Source organism: Coccinella septempunctata, chromosome 7 (genome assembly GCF_907165205.1).
Source record: "Coccinella septempunctata chromosome 7, icCocSept1.1, whole genome shotgun sequence".
Taxonomy (NCBI): Eukaryota; Metazoa; Arthropoda; class Insecta; order Coleoptera; family Coccinellidae; genus Coccinella; species Coccinella septempunctata.
The window spans coordinates 12152307-12169108 of NC_058195.1; the positions used below are offsets into that span (position 1 = coordinate 12152307).

At 35.6% G+C, this 16802-nt stretch overlaps 1 protein-coding gene and 1 non-coding gene across 2 annotated transcripts in view; both read right to left on the reverse strand.

Annotated features, from left to right (window-relative positions):
- Positions 1 to 16802, reverse strand: part of LOC123316842 (matrix metalloproteinase-2-like) — a 141657-nt gene that overhangs the window by 104250 nt on the left and 20605 nt on the right. The window lies entirely within an intron of this gene.
- On the reverse strand, positions 4618 to 4690 carry Trnam-cau. The gene has a single exon. It is a non-coding gene; the product is annotated as a tRNA-Met (tRNA).

Consider the following 16802-nt stretch of genomic DNA (forward strand, 5'->3'; position numbering starts at 1 on the left):
TGTTCGAATTGATTAATTTCAATTCGATTTTATTGACGGTAAGTTGGAGAAATATATTTTCTGCAGTTGTTAAAGAAACGACGTCAATTAACTTGGGGATAGATTAATCTAATGGTAGATGCTTTGAGTTGGCATGAGACAAATCGATAAAGCTGAGCAAATGGGTGTTTCACAATGTGTAATAAGTCTCCCATGGGGACATTTCAGTGAATGTTAGTAAAGAGACATTAAAAATTGGGTGTTACCCTTTCACCTCATTTTCAATTATATCTGTATTTATTTCAATATTTCAATGATTGCTTTGACAACTTCTGTATCCAAATATCTCAGCAGAATCAGATTCTTTGTTGAAAATAACTTAAGAGAGCAAAATATTGAAACTACATATTAGTATCAACAATGAAACAAACTAATTTGATCCTCTTCCAGCTCTGAATTACTGCTCAATAAAATTGGTTGAATTTTTTTATTTTTATACCTATTTTCTATCCAATTTTTGCTTATTGAATAATTAAGTAATTGTGAAGGGGAGTGAAAATCAACCCCTATAATCTTTTATATTGGAACTTATCTACAAAATTTTTCAAATTGAAAATTAATTTAAGAAGGCAAAGATAAACAAATTTTTATTCGGATATTCGTCTCGAATTTTAAGTTTGATTAAAAGAAAATAAGATAATGTTCCGTTTTTTTTCCAAATGGATAAAATAATAATTTAGTGTATCATAACACTTGATATAATATTTTTTGACGCCTCAGATTCACTCAGCTGGTTTTTTACGATCTCTCAAGAGCATACTCCGATAACACCAACATTGGAATGACTTATTGTTGAGCTATTTTAGGAAAATATGAGAACCTCCGCTGTGGGTGATCTAGTTCCCGAAATGAATCATCTGTGTCATGTAAAACTTACAATTCTCAAACTTGTAAACAAATACCGACTTTTCGACTCCAATGTCATGAAGAAATTAGCAGCAAGATGTTAATGAAATTTGTTTGTTATGAAACAATGCAGTCCATTCGACTCAGCATAATGCCTACGTATATGATTTAAAATACTACATCCATTGAATGGAAGTGAAAAGAATAGATCGTCTAGGTTTTTTGATTTACTTCCAATAATTAACCTTTGTAAGTGAGCAGGAAAATGGAGATTGAAAAGACTTTTCAACAAATCGACCTGCAAGCAACGTTAAAGGAATACAAAAATTCTGATTAAATTGGAATTTAGGAGAAGAATTTTTTTGTATTTGTTCCTCCAGAATTTTAACATAAAAAATATTTTGATATATTTCGAGAGACAATAAAGAAGAATATTTTTTGCAATTTGAATATTTGTGAAATTAGGTACGATAAACGTGTGCAATAAAATGCTGACCACATTAAAATAAATTAATTAGTACATAACAGTCATAGTCTATACACTACTTTTGAAAATCTATAGGTTTTGAATAGTTGAGTGAATGTGAATCTTTCTCAGAATTTGAGTACCTAACGTGCAAAATATTTAACTTATTTTATTCAATTTCCATCTTTTATATTGTGTATGGATATGAAATACTTACATTTTTCAAAATAAATAATGATCCGCTTTATGATTTCACTCTGCGACATCGTATTCATCAAAATTAACGCTTACCTGAAAAAAAGAAATGATTAGTAAACTGAATTGGTTTCCAATGATTGATATATTTAGTGAAATAGAATAGGAATAACTCGTTCTATAAACAGGATGTTTCTAAATCGATGTAAATATTTCAGAAGGTGTTTCTACAACGAAGATAAATAGGTCTCCTTTATATGATTATTTTATAAAATTAGGTACTGACTCTTGAAGTTAGTAAAAGAATGTAGGCTGCTCTCGGATGAAATCTCTTTTCAAATATGCTGGTTTCAAATTAAAAAATTACGATTTCTTTTAAGTATACATTATTTCTGGATCTTCAATTGTTTTCAAAATGTGATGAGATTTCAATAGTTAATTTAAAAAAAAACTGCCAATAAGCGTTAGATATCTGCAAAATTGTTCGATGTACTTAATTAATCAGAAAAAAAAATTCTTTGCACGAATTTCAAAAAGCATTTCCTTGGTGGAAATTGGGCTTGGAAAAAACATTAGGTAGGTATTGGGTATTAGGGCGTTTAAAAAAAAACAAAAAAATTACTTTTTCTCGGAAACACGCTCAAAACTTTCATATAATACTCTCAAATTTGGTTCACAGACTTCAGAGGTCTGATTTATATTTTGTGAAATGTTTTGGTCCCATTTTTTCTACAAACATAATATTTTGGCAAATCATTCAGAAAAATGGCTAAATTGAGGGTAAATTAAACTTTTCCCTTGGATAACTTTCGACTGAGTTCATTTATCGAAAAATGACATCAGACCTTTTTTGTAGAGCGTTTAATTCTCTACAAAACGTAAAAAGGATATTGCAATGCAATTAATCGTTCTTTGGTTATAAAAATCAGAAGAAAACAAATTTTTTCCTGTGTTATTCTTATGGGAAATCGAAAAGTGCTATGCGGACAACCTTAACATCAAAATTGAGGGCTCGTATTTTCAGAGGCCTATTTTGACATTCCAACGAAACTTTTGAGAGTGGTTCCAAGAAAGAATAATTTTTATTTTTTGAAACGCCTTAGTATGTTTCTTAAACCAAAGCATCAATTTGGAATCAAATGTTTAGAAAAAAAGAAATATTTCTTGAAATGTTAATTATAACACAGGCCAACACATTTTGGTGCCTGCGATTTGGTAACTGTTCCTGAGTAATTTTTGGATGGAGTATGTAAAAAAGTTCTCAGATTTTGTCTATCAGATCTAGTTTTTGAGATTTTTTTAAAAAATTGTGTATATAATTTACGTTATAACTGTTATAATATATAATATTACTATTGACAGTTAAAAAAAACAAAGACACATGGATTTAAGTATTTATTGCAAAAAGTTAATTTACAAAATTACATTAGTCACTAATCACATAAAAAATTTCTTTTATACGATTTTCTAGAATGGAGTTTACTAGGGCAGTCTCGCTGAAGGCTCCAGCAGTAGTCCGCCATCATGTGGCTATCCCATCGTCCTTGATAACGATCTTCCATAGTTTTAATATCCTGATGGGATCTTTCCCCCTGATCTTCACTACAATCACCTAAATTTTCTGGAAAACGATCTAGGTGGCTGTTACTCATGTTACAGCCGAGAATATTAAAATTTGAAAGCATAGTTTCCACTAATTCTACGTAATTCTCTGCTTTATGATTGCCAAGAAAATTTTGTACTACTTGAACAAATGAACTCCAAGCGTTAGATTCAGTCTCGTTCATTGATGTGGTGAATTGTGGATCTTTAACCAGTTGCCTTATTTGAGGACCATCAAATATACCAGCTTTTAGTTTTTCCGTGCTAATGCCAGGAAATTTACGTGACAAATACCCAAAACAATTTCCATCTCGATTTAAAGCCTTCACAAATTGCTTCATTAGGCCTAGCTTGATATGCAAGGGCGGAAGTAAGATTTTTTCTCTTGAAACCAAAGGTTCGTTGATCACGTTTTGTATTCCTTGAATCATGACATCTCTTGAAGGCCAATATTTGTTAACCCAGTGCTCATTTTTAGCTCTGCTGTCCCAAAGGCACAACAAGGATATTTTGTATAACCACTCTGCTGCCCAAGGAGGAAGTTAATCATTTTTAAATCAACACAAATTGACCACTGATGTTCTTCGTATTTAATTTTTCTCAAAACTAATGCTATTGTTTCATATTCTTCCTTCATGGTAGTAGAATGACCAATAGGAATTGAGCCATATTTGTTACCGTTATGTAAAAGAACACATTTTAAACTACGTTTTGAGAAAAATATACCATTTAACCTGTAACGTGTATCTCAGGAACTAGAACTGATAGAAAAAATCTGGTGGCATTTTTGGAATCAGCACATTAAAAACATCTGAAATCAGATGTTAGATTTCCGGCACCAATTTTTTTTTTTTCATTTTGTTGGCCAGTGTAATAGATAATTACAGAAATATCCTGCAAAACTGTTTTATATATTTATCCATATTACTGGATGATTAGAATTTAGCAAAATATCCCTGTTTTTCATCTTCGAGCATATGTGTATGCTCATTGCTAACTTTATACCGATGAGATTTACATCCCGTTTTAATGAAGTAGGTATAGCTCGAAAAAACAAGGTATAATTTTCCGAGTTATTTCCCTGCTTCGATTCAGCAAACCCGACTGGATCAAAATAAAACACATCCATCAAATTTGCATGAGTTGTTTTGATTATTTTTACTATCCGAACGCGAGCATTCGCCTTGGCGTTTCAACCTTGTTTCGTTTTTGTCTCTTTGTTCCAACAAAGCAACATCGACGCGAGAAAATTGGACATTTCCTGCATTTCAGATTAAAATCGCATTGAACTCGTATTCATTTCATTGTCGGGCGACAATAACTTTATTGAATTTAATGGCGATTTATAGATTAAACGCCGACGGGGTCAAAACACCTTGTTGGGAAAGTTTTCATTAGGACGGTTATATTTCAGTCTGGAGGGTGTTATAAAAATATTGCACGACGAACGAATGTAAACAAAAAGATCGTGCCCCGGGTGAGGATCGAACTCACGACCTTAAGATTATGAGACTTACGCGCTGCCTACTGCGCTACCGAGGCCCTATGTTTAGGTTGCATTTGAGTTGTATCATAAGCAGCTTGCTAGAAATGAAATGAGAGCCAACCAAATACAACAGAATGTTCCGAAAAATAATTTACTAGTTTAATATTGATGCAGGCCTAGAAAATATATTTATTTCTAATTTTTCAGTTTTTTTAAGTTTCAGAAAAATTACTGAATGTTTTTCTAGTCAGAGAAAAAATAATTTGATAGAAACAAAATATTTTTCGAGTCCGATAAGGACTATTTTTCGAGTCAGGAAGAAATACTTTTCGAGTCCAAGAAAAATAATTAACCAGTCCGAGAAAAAATATTAAAGTAGGCCGAAAAAAATATTTTTTCAGTCAGAGAAAAAATAATTTTCGATTCCGAGAAAAGATATTAATCGAGTAGGAGAAAGAATATTCTTCAAGTCAGGAAAAAAATACAATTTATAATTCATCAATACGAGAAAAAACGTTGAAGAAGGCTGAAAAATATTTTTCGAGTCAGAGAAAAAATCTCGGAAAAAATAATTTGAGAGTCCGAAAAACACAATTTACCAGTCCAAGAAAAAATACTGAAGCAAGCTCGAAAAAGGTATTTCTCGAGTCCGAGAAAAAATACATTCGGCGTCCGAAATAAAATAAGAGAAAAAATATCGAAGCAGACCGAACAAAATATTTATCGGACAGTCCTAAAAAAATAAAATAATAAAATTAAAAAATTTAAAAATAAATAATCGTTGAGTCCGAGAAAAATTGTTTGACAGTCCGAAAAAAATATTTATCGAGTCGGAGAAAAAATAATTCAAGTGTCCTAAGAAAAATAATAAAAATAAGAAACAATATAGATCATCGAGTTCGAGAAAAATTGTTTGACAGTCAGAAAAAAATTATTTGTTCAGTCCGAGAAAGAACATTTTTCGAGTCTAAGAAGAAATACTTTTCGAATCCGAGAAAAAACAATTTACCATTCCTAGAAAAAATATTGAAGCAGGACAAGGAAAAATATTTTTCTAGTCCGAGAAAAAATTATTTACCAGCCCTAGAAAAAAATGTTGATGCAGGCAAAAAAAAATTGTTTTTGACAGTCCGAGAAAAAATATTGAAGCAGGTAAGACAAGCATTTTTCGAGTACGGAAAAAAATAATTTACTAATCGTACAAAAAATGTTGATGCAGGCCAAGACAAAATAGTTTTCGACTTAGAGAAAAAATAATTCAAGTGTCAAGAGAAATAATATTGTCAAGTCCGACAAAAAATATTGAAGTAGGCCGAGAAAAAATTACTTAAAACTAATTTTCATCAGCAAAGACCAAAAAATCCAAAAACAACTAACATTAAAATTGTTGCATGCGTGTACTTTCGATATGTAGATTGTAGACGGTATAAATAACGTATATTTCCGTGAGAACCTCGGTTCTGCTCACTATGATATAAATAAATAGTGAATAGTATTTTGCAAGCGATAAAATTTCAAGCTTGAGGTCAACGAGCATTCTTAAAGAGCAAAAATATCGCAATAAACAAACCGCCTCCTCTTTGTCTGTCGGCTTGATCAATAATTAAAGCTATGCACCCTGTGCATCTGTTGTGTACTATATGATTCAGATGATAACGCAGAGTTTCAAGTGGCATTTCGTAATGTGTTCCTAACACCGATAACCCATGTATGTATTTAATACTAGTCGCAGATGGTTAAGGTACATGCTGATCCTATTCTCTTTATTTTTGTTTCAAATATATAGTAGTGCAAATATTTTTGCCTAAAAGATACTTCGACAGCGAATTAGAATCTAATATTGCAAGCCCTACGCAAGTCTGGATATGTGTATTTGCAGACTAGAACTTGGTTCTCTTGCTACTGTATTCTACTTTGTTTTCCTGCGGTTCTTACTCTTTTATTTGATATTATTCTTTTACAATTTTTCCCTCTCTGTTTTTCTTCCAGATTTTCCTTCTGCCTGGTCCTTGGTCTCATGATTCTTCGTTTCTCATTTTTGTCATAGTTTACACTTTCTCTTATACTACTATTTTCATCACTTCCCATTCTTTCGAAGGCTCTATTTACCAGTTATATTATATTTTCTTTGATTGTTGTTGTTTCTGTCATCTGTAATCTCTTCGTTACTTGTTGTGTACCTACCACTCTGTGTCAAGGGCTTCTCTAAGAGTTATGTTCTGTATGGTTTCCAATTTTTAAATTGATTCTTATGCATTGTTAAAATTTCACTTCCGGTTTAATTATTCTATTGTCGGTTCTTGGTCCAGTTTCCCTTATTTGGGAGAACATAAATATTCTTTCACTCTTCTCACTTTACTTTCTGTTTCCTCTATGTGTTGATTCATATTTAGGTTTTTCTCCATTGTTATTCCTAGATATTTGACTTCATTTGGCCATTCTATTTCTTTGTAACCTATTTTTATTATCATCTTTAGGTTATGTTTCTTGTTTTCATATTGGAACATATTGATTTGAATTTTGCTTTCATTTATATTTATTTTTCACTAGCTGACCCGGCAAATCTAGTTTTGCCATTTAAATTATTTCTAGGGTAGATAATAATAACTAACTCATCGTGATTGCTCGATTAGTCGTAAGAAAAAGGAATGCCTTTTTTTTTCTGTTCTGTACAATTTTTGTGGGAATATTTTGTTATATAAACCTTGCCCTAACAATAATAAACACAACAAAAAAAGAATTGTCCAATTTGGTGCGATCGTTTGAACAATAAAGCATTTTGAAGTAAACCATAGATCCTCTTTTATTAATATAGATAGATTAGCTGTGCCATTTGGTCAGTTTGTCAATGTGTTGTTTTTTCTTAGCGCTGTTTTCAGTTTTACCTGTGGTTAAGGCTGCCGTATCGTTTGCTTAGAGACCTAATGTAACCTCTTGATTTGTTGATATGTCGTTATATAACATGGGTATTAGTAAGAATCCCTGTGGTACTCCTGCTTCTATATTTCCCATCTATGTTTTTTCGTTCATTTTCAATTAGATTTATAGTTGGTAAACTTCTTGTTTCGAGAATGCCGTTGCAAATGATTTTTATTTTCTCGATTGTGTTTTGAGGGAGGTTCTTTAGTGTTCTGTCATTAATTCTGTCCATCCCTTCGGCTTTCTTGAGGTTGAGGTTTCTGATCATCGATTGAATTTCGTCGGTGGTGACTTCTTCGAATTTGTAATTATCTTCTCCTACCAGTTTTGCTTTGTTATGTTCTGTTACTTCCTTTTCGAATGTCTTGTCCTGGGTTTCGTTCTTTCTCTTCATCTCTAATTATTGTATGGTTGCTAGTTTTTACTATCGAATTTGTTCCCTTTTGTTTTGGTAATGATTTGGCTTTTGTCTATGGTCCATGGTGGTTGGTTTTCTTCAGTCCTTGTCGTGGTTTTCCAACAATCTGTATAGGAATCATTTAATAGTGTTTCTTTTGGGGATTTCTTCCTCTCGTAGTGAACGTTTTCTCAATGCTGGTTTTCTCCATCTCGTCACTGGGAAGACACAATGATGAGATGTACTTGGGCAGTGTTACCCACGCTCTCTGATTCATCATCAACCATTGCCTTCCCTGAATATTCTTGGAATAGCTGGGATAATATATTGTAACGTTTTCTTCGCTTGATTAAAACGTCCAACTTATTCAAATTATTTATTTACACTTAATACACATATAACTCACAAACTAACCATTACACTACTATTTATTTCCACTCTTGTTTATTTCCACTGGTCGCTTGCACTGTAACTGTACTTGTACTTCCTTCCCTACCTGCTCCTCCGCTGGGCTTATATAGGCGCCGGAAACATTCAGGTAGATTCGCGGTTATTCTGGAAGCTCTCGATCGCTCTGGTTCTCGAAAGGTCCGACCGCAAGGGCCGGACTGGTTACACTGTCCCCTCCTTAAGCCTGTTCTGTCCCAGAACAGATTTAGTGAATTCCTCCGAGGACCGTGGCGAAACTTGCAGTCATCACCATTCCTACAGTAGCCATTCTGATGGAAGTAGCACTCCACAGTTTTTCCAGGCTCCCTGGCCTGCTTTGGGTTGAAACTGCACACCAGGATCCGTATACCAGTCCCCCGAAATACCACCTCCAGCATGCTTCGCACAACTCGCCAATTCAGCTGGTCCAATCCACAACCGAGCTTGGGAACAGCTAATTTCCTAACCCCAAAGCGTTGAAGGTCTTCTTTCAAGCTATGCAGTGCCGTCCATAGATTCTGATAGGTTGGCTTCTGATAGGAATGTTGCTTCGTGACTAGGTGATAAATGAACCGACCTTCAGCCTTCAATTTCAAAACTTTTCCGATTCTTGGCTGCTGTCGCAATAGTTGTTCCTGACGTCCAAATTTATTTCTGAATACTCTTGCTATTCCTTTGCTCATACGAAGGTCCTCCGCTACGCAATGAGCGAGAGAGTATTCCTTAGAGACGGTAAAGAGATCTTGATGTACTTCCTGTGTAACGCCGAACCGTGCAACGCGTGTCTCACCATAACAATCCATAAACTTCTGGTAATCGCTGCTACCTTGCATCGGGGCTTCCACAAGACGTACTTCTTCTTCGTCCTGCGCGTACGGGGCTAATCGGTTGAAATGGACAACCTTTGGTTTTCCTTTGGGGAGCTTCCTTATCCGGTAAACTACATCATTTATCCTCTTGATTATTTCATACGGTCCCTCCCACTGTCTCTGCAGCTTTGGTGAAAAACCTTTCTTCCTTTGTGGATTATGTAGCCACACCAGATCCCCAGTGGTGAATCCACCTTCAATAGCCTTGATGTCGTAGCGCATTTTCATTCGGTCACTTGCTTGCTGCATTTGATTGCGCACCTTGCCATGAATGTAATCCAGCTTGTTCCTTAATTTACTAACGTAGTCCTCCCCAGCTACGTCTTCTCCAGGCTTACATCCAAACTCTAAGTCGCAAGGCAGCCTTATTTCTCGGCCGAACATTATACTGGCTGGAGTTTCCTTGGTAGATTCTTGAACCGAAGATCTATATGCCATGGTGAATAGATGTAAATATTCATCCCAATCCCGCTGGTGATCAGAAACTACTTTGGCCAGATGTTTTCCCATGGTCCGATTCATTCGTTCGACCATGCCGTCTGATTGTGGATGAAGAGGTGTAGTCCTTGTTTTATGAATCCCCAATTTGCTGCATACTTCTTGGAATAACTTCGACTCAAAATTTCGGCCTTGATCACAATGCAGCTCCAGAGGTATTCCAAATCTGCAGAAGAATTCTCTGACCAATTTATCAGCTACCGTACTTGCCTCTTGATTAGGAATACCGTAGGCTTCCACCCATTTCGTGAAATAGTCCATCGCTACCAAAATGTACTTGTTTCCATGGTCTGTTTCGGGAAAGGGGCCAGCGATGTCGATAGCTACTCGTTCCATGGGGGATCCGACGTTATATTGCCTCATTGGTGCTTTTCCTTTACCATAAGGTCCGTTAGCAGCAGCACAAACCTTGCATCTTCTACACCAATCTTTAACGTCCCTCTTACAATTTAGCCAATAAAATCGCTGCCTGACTTTTTCCAACGTCTTGGTTATCCCGAAATGTCCACCTGAAGTTCCATTGTGTAGTCTGGTCAGAATGTCTGTCACACGGCTCTTCGGCACAATCAACTGAAGTCTCTGCTCAGTTCCATCTTCATTTTCCCAGCAACGTTTCAGAAGACCTCCATCAATCTTCAACGTTTCCCATTGTGCCCAATACGACTTTACATTCTGGCTCAGTCTGGATACTTCTTCCCAAGAAGGTCGTCTACCGCTCTTCTTCCAACTCAGGATTACTTTCAAGTCGTTATCTTCCTCTTGTGCTCTTTGAATTTCTTCAGGTAGCCAGTCGTCTTCGATTACGGTGGTCCGCCTTAAATCGATCTTTTCTTCCAGGCGCGAACAATGGCTGGAATTCTGGGGACACTCAATGGTTTTGGTCGAGCCATTGTCTACCACAGCGACTCCTTTTATTTTCCCAGCTGTAGCCCTTTCAAATTCTGGACGATTTTGCTTGAAATGCCTCCTTTTGTTGCAGTTCCAGCACACAGCATCTTTTTTTCCAGCAAGCAATATTCTGCGGACTTTTTCTCTGACAATGTCCTCAATAGATCGGTCTGTTTCTTGGACTTGTCTTACACGAAGGTGTCCCCTATGCGACGCTTGCTTCGCTGCTTCGATTTCCAAAGCCTGGGCTAAGGCATCATCTACGGTTCTAGGGCGTGCTAGTCTCAGGGCTTGTTGTATTTCACCATCCTTTATCCCATCCACGAATGTCTGGATTGATAGCTGTTCCAGGAAGCTATCTGGAGCAGATGGATAAGCCAGCCTGACTAATCTCGCCACATCAGCTTCAAACTCCTGGAGATTTTCCCCTGTTTTCTGCACTCGGTTCTTTATTTGTGCATGGTATACTTGTTGCAGATGAGCATCGCCATATCTCATCTGAAGTTTCGATGTAAGAACTTCGTAACAGGCTTGTTGGCTCTCCGGAATCGTTTGCAGAATGTTGAGTGCCTCTCCTCGTAGAGCTATTGTTAATGCCGTGGCTTTTTCGTTATCGTTCCAATTGTTTGCCAGCGCAGCAGCTTCAAACTGTTTTTGGTAAGTTGACCAGGGTACTTTTCCATCAAAAGTTGGAGGCTTGATCTTCATTCTACTACCTTCGCCGACATTTTCCGCTTTCGCTGTGCTGTAGGGTGTTGAAGCCAGAATATCTGTTCTGTTTGACATTCTTTTCAAGGAATCTATCAATTTGGAATGATGTTCAATTATTCCTGCCATTTCCTCCAATTTTCCATTAACGTCGTCATAAACTTTGTCAAACTTTTCGTCAACTCTTTCATAAACTTTGTCAAACTTTTCATGAACACTTTCATAAACTTCGTAAAATTTCTCGTTCACTATATCAAACTTCTCGTCTACTTTTTCAAATTTTTCATTTATGGTTTCCAGTTTCTTATCCAATTTATCTGTAAGTTGACTCACCACATCATTACAATTTTCCTTAATCTGGTCCATTTTCTCATTCAATTTTCGGGAATTTTCTTCCATTTGTTCATTCAACTTACAAGAGTTCTCGTCCATTTTCTCATTCAATTTACAAGAGTTCTCGTCCATTTTCTCGTTCAATTTTCGAGAATTTTCTTCCAACTTACAAGAATTCTCGTCCATTTTCTCATTTAATTTTCTCAAAAAGTCCATTACCGCTTGAGTCTCCATCGTGTTCTGCAGTCTTGTGGTCACTGGCATGAACTCCAAATATCCAAAATTATTTATTTAATTCGAGCGATATTGAACCGCACACTTGACACCAATGTAACGTTTTCTTCGCTTGATTAAAACGTCCAACTTATTCAAATTATTTATTTACACTTAATACACATATAACTCACAAACTAACCATTACACTACTATTTATTTCCACTCTTGTTTATTTCCACTGGTCGCTTGCACTGTAACTGTACTTGTACTTCCTTCCCTACCTGCTCCTCCGCTGGGCTTATATAGGCGCCGGAAACATTCAGGTAGATTCGCGGTTATTCTGGAAGCTCTCGATCGCTCTGGTTCTCGAAAGGTCCGACCGCAAGGGCCGGACTGGTTACAATATCTATCAAAAGATGAAGAGGTGTGAGATATGTAATGATCTCCAGTGTCCTAGTGCACAGGCTAGCTTTTGTATTCTATCGAAGGTTTTCCTCCTACTGTTCTGACTTGACTTGGCATGTCAGACTAATGAACGATAAGTGAATACTGGTTTCACAATTAGTACACCCATAGCAGTATTTTTGGGTTTCATCCTCAAGTTTCACCAGCTAGATTTATGCACGCTATCAATGCCCTCATTCCCCTGCTATCAACGGTTTTCCAAGAAAGCTTACTATCTAGGTTTATTCCCAGATATTCAACTTCAGACTTCCACTCTATGATGGCTATATTCATAGCAGGAAGTTTCCTTTTTCAAGGTCTTGGTTGGTTGATGGCCTAAATAAACCACAATTGTTACCCCTTCATACTAGTGAAACATTTTTAAATGTTTTCTCATGCCTCCCGTAGCTTCAGAGATATGCCAATCGCAAATTTCGAACACCCACCCTGTATAATCAATTTGCATCCAAACAGGAAATGGACCCATTGACTGATACATGAATATGTGCCAATATTATTTCGTATTTCATTGAGACCATCACCGTGGAATGGATTATCTATCAACAGAGAGAAATTCAGATACTATATCCATGTTTTATTTATATACTTGTTCCATTCATATTCATGACGGTGCTTACATCTGCTTAACGTTGTTTATCACACCCACCAAAACACTCCCAAGATCTTCACTACAAACACCGAATTAAGTTAGTTACATCAATGAACTTTTTTGTTTTCTCTTCGAGAGGCCTTTGTAATGTATCCAATGCTAACTAGATGTTCATCTCAGAAGATTCCCGCTAATCCTAGTGGATTTTAGTGGGAGTCGATGAATCTCATAGTACTTTTGATGTATGAATAAGGAGAAGTTTCTTACGAAACAAATTTTAGGGGTGGCGCTTTCTACCCATGCCATCATAGGGGAAAACTACCAAAAATATTTTGTACTGCCTTCTTGCTCCTAAAGAACGTCAATATTTTTTAAAATTCCTTTAATTTGAAGCTTTCTTCAATATCCCTTCTTGGTAGGAGGTAATGTAGCTTTAAATTTAAAAGGACTTCTGAATTAATTATGAACCTGACTGTAACAGCATATAATACCGCTTTAATTTTCTTCAAGGTATCTCCCTTCTCAAAACCTTGCAAACATTTAGTGAAAACCTGTATATAACTAGAAACATTATTGTAAAGAAGGGGGTTGAAATTAACGAACATATTATATTATACTCAAAGTATGAATAATAAAAAGGTGGTTTAACGAGGATGTATTGATATCTAGTTAGCCTAGACCAGTTCCATGCATAAAAAAATATTGCGTTACCATAGCAACGAACAATAACTCATTAGAATTGTGAAAATCGAAAAATTGGAGTATCGAGCCACCATCAAGTACCTGTATTTAAAAGGGTAAAGAGGTAAGCAGATTTACGAAGATATGCTTAACACCCTTGGTGATCAATGTCCTTCGTATGCGACCGTGAAAAATTGGACTGCAAGCTTCAAAAGATGTAAATTTTCCATTGAAGATGATGACCGATCGGGAAGGCCAGTTTCTGTGTCAGTCCCCGAAAATATCGATGCAGTTCATGACATGATTTTATCAGACCGTCGAATGGGGCTAAAACGGATATCTGATGCACTGAATATTCCATACGAACGCGTTCATCATTCATCATATAGTTCACGTCAATTTGGACATGAGAAAAATTGCTGCAAAATGGATCCCCAAATGTTTGAATGTTGACCAAAAGCGTGCAAGGGAAGAAGCATCGCGTTCGATCTGTGCTCCATTTGAAAACGATGTGGACTTCTTAAACCGAATTGTTACTATGGATGAGACTTGGGTACATTTCAACTATCCAGAAATAAAGCAACAATCGATGGAATGGCGACACTCTGGTTCTCCAAGACCTAAGAAGATTCGAGACCAAAAATCTGCTAAAAGAGTTCTTGCTTCAGTTTTTTTGAGATTGCCATGGAGTAATCATGATTGATTTTTTGGGTAAGGGTAGAACAATAACCGGAGATTACTATTCGACATAACTGACCACTCTACAGAAAAAATTAAAGAAAAAAGGCGCGGAAAGCTATCCAAAGATGTTTTGTTTCTGCAGGACAACGCCCCTGCACACAAATCTCATGTTGCCATGCAGAAAATTCGTGATTTAGGGTTTGAATTACTAGAACAACCCCCTTATTCACCAGATTTGGCTCCATCCGACCATCATCTCTTTCCTCAACTGAAAAAAAGTTTAAAAAGTTGTAAAGTATCTTCCAACGAGGAGGTTATAAAAGCAGTGGAGGTCTGGTTTGCAGAGCAAGAAGAAACATTTTTTTTGAAAGGTCTAGAGACGTTGCAGGTTCGCTGTAATAAATGTATCCTATTAGGAGGAGAATGTGTTGAGTAATAAAATCTTTTGACATTGAAATTTTGTTTGGTTCTAAAGTAGATTGAGAATTTTTTAATATATCCTTATATATTTTCTGTGAAATATAAATTTCATTTATCTGTTGTATCATGTAGTTAACTCCCAACAATAAATGCTGTAACGAATTCGTAGATTGTCTTCTTTTAATTAATTAAACAACAGATAATAACCGTATATCCACACCTTATTGTTACGATATTGGAATGCATAAATTATTGTACAGTGTGAGGTTCCGGGATAATGAATAAAGAAAACAAGAAACGTTGTTTCGAAATTAGCGGCCACCTTTAATGATTAACAGTAGAAAAATTCGTTGAAGGTCTGGGTGAGTGCATCCATCAATACCGATAATGTGCTGATCAAAGAATCAATATTGGTAGAACGAGAAAAACAGGTAAGCAGAAAAGAAAGTGGAAATATACTGAATCACATTGAAAACGAACATGAAAGAGCGAGTATTGTGATCAAGCAGCCATATTCATACAGGGTGTCCGCGCCATGGGGCAGCAGTCGATTACTCTAATTCTATTAACTTTACAAAAAAGAGCAACTCCTGAAATTATTTAGAACTATACAAAGTTTTTCGTTTCTTCTGCACAGCTATCAACTTTGTTATTTTAAATGGAACACCCTATATATTTTTACATCACTATGTCTGAATTCTCAACGGTTTCCGAGAAATTTGACTTCTTATTAGTATTTTGACAGTTTGAGGTACTTACATAAAGGACTATAGCTCCGTCTCTATTCTATGTAATTGATTCAAATTTGGACCATAGACTTAATAAAGTCTATGATTTGGACTGTGTCTAGTTAATAAATGAAACATTCAAAATTTTCTTTCCAAATAACCATATTATATACAGGGTCCACGAAAACATAGATCCATGATCAAAACAGAAATTCATCAAAATCTTCATTTTTTTAAATGGCAACCCATATTTTTTCTGTTTATTGTTTTAAACATTTCTCGTTCGCTTTTCTTTGGTTTGAATAATGAACAAAAAAAAAAATATGGGTTGCTATTTAAAAAAATGAAGATTTTGATGAATTTCTGTTTTGATCATGGATCTACGTTTTCGTGGACCCTGTATATAATACGGTTATTCACAAAAAAAAAACTAGTATTTAATTCATTGAATGCACACAGTCCAAATTTGAATCAATTACATAGAATAGGGACGGAGCTATAGTACTTTATGTATACTGCATTCAAATTTATTTTAGCAGTCGGTTGGCCATGAAATAATTTTCTCAAGTTTTTTGTAACTAGAACGGAGTCATGTTGGCACTCATGAAATGTCGTTAATATCATAACGCCGTTGCCACAACTTATATCAATTTTTATTACGAAAATGCGTGATTGACAAAAGAGGCAGGGTTTCAGGAAGTGCTGTTTAGAATTCAGGCCCGCTCATTAAAATAGTTATACCCTGATATTCTAAAATCCACAATACGTCAGACGGTAGTGAACATATTCAATGTAAGAGAATTTATATAATGTTTCATCTGAACCTAAACTACTTATATTCAGCTTAATATTTCCACAATCAGAAAGATTGTGAATGAAGAGGATGACAAAGAAGTTCCTTCTATTGGGAGACCCAAAAATGTGGTGGCATTTGAGAATTTTATATGTTTTAGTGAATCAATGCGAGAAGTTTACTACAGGATTTTCGATTAATGTCATCATAGAATAAGTTCCCGAAAATTTATTTTTCTATTTTTCTTTTTACTTGTCCTATACATTGTAAATGTCTCAAGGTACCAATAAATAGATAATTATTATATCAATGCATTAAGATGAACAGCCACAAATACGCGCCAGTTGTCCCGCTAATGGTTTATTCATGTGAACTTTTTGTTCAAAGGTGAAGTTCATCTTGATTGAAACTTCCTTTAATTCCTTTTACTTATATTGATGCAAGATGATTTTTGTTAATGAATTCAACATTCTTGTAATTATCTGTTAATTCCTTCGGGAGATACCCATTCCCAACCACCGCATCATATGCATTTCATCTTCGGGTTAATATTT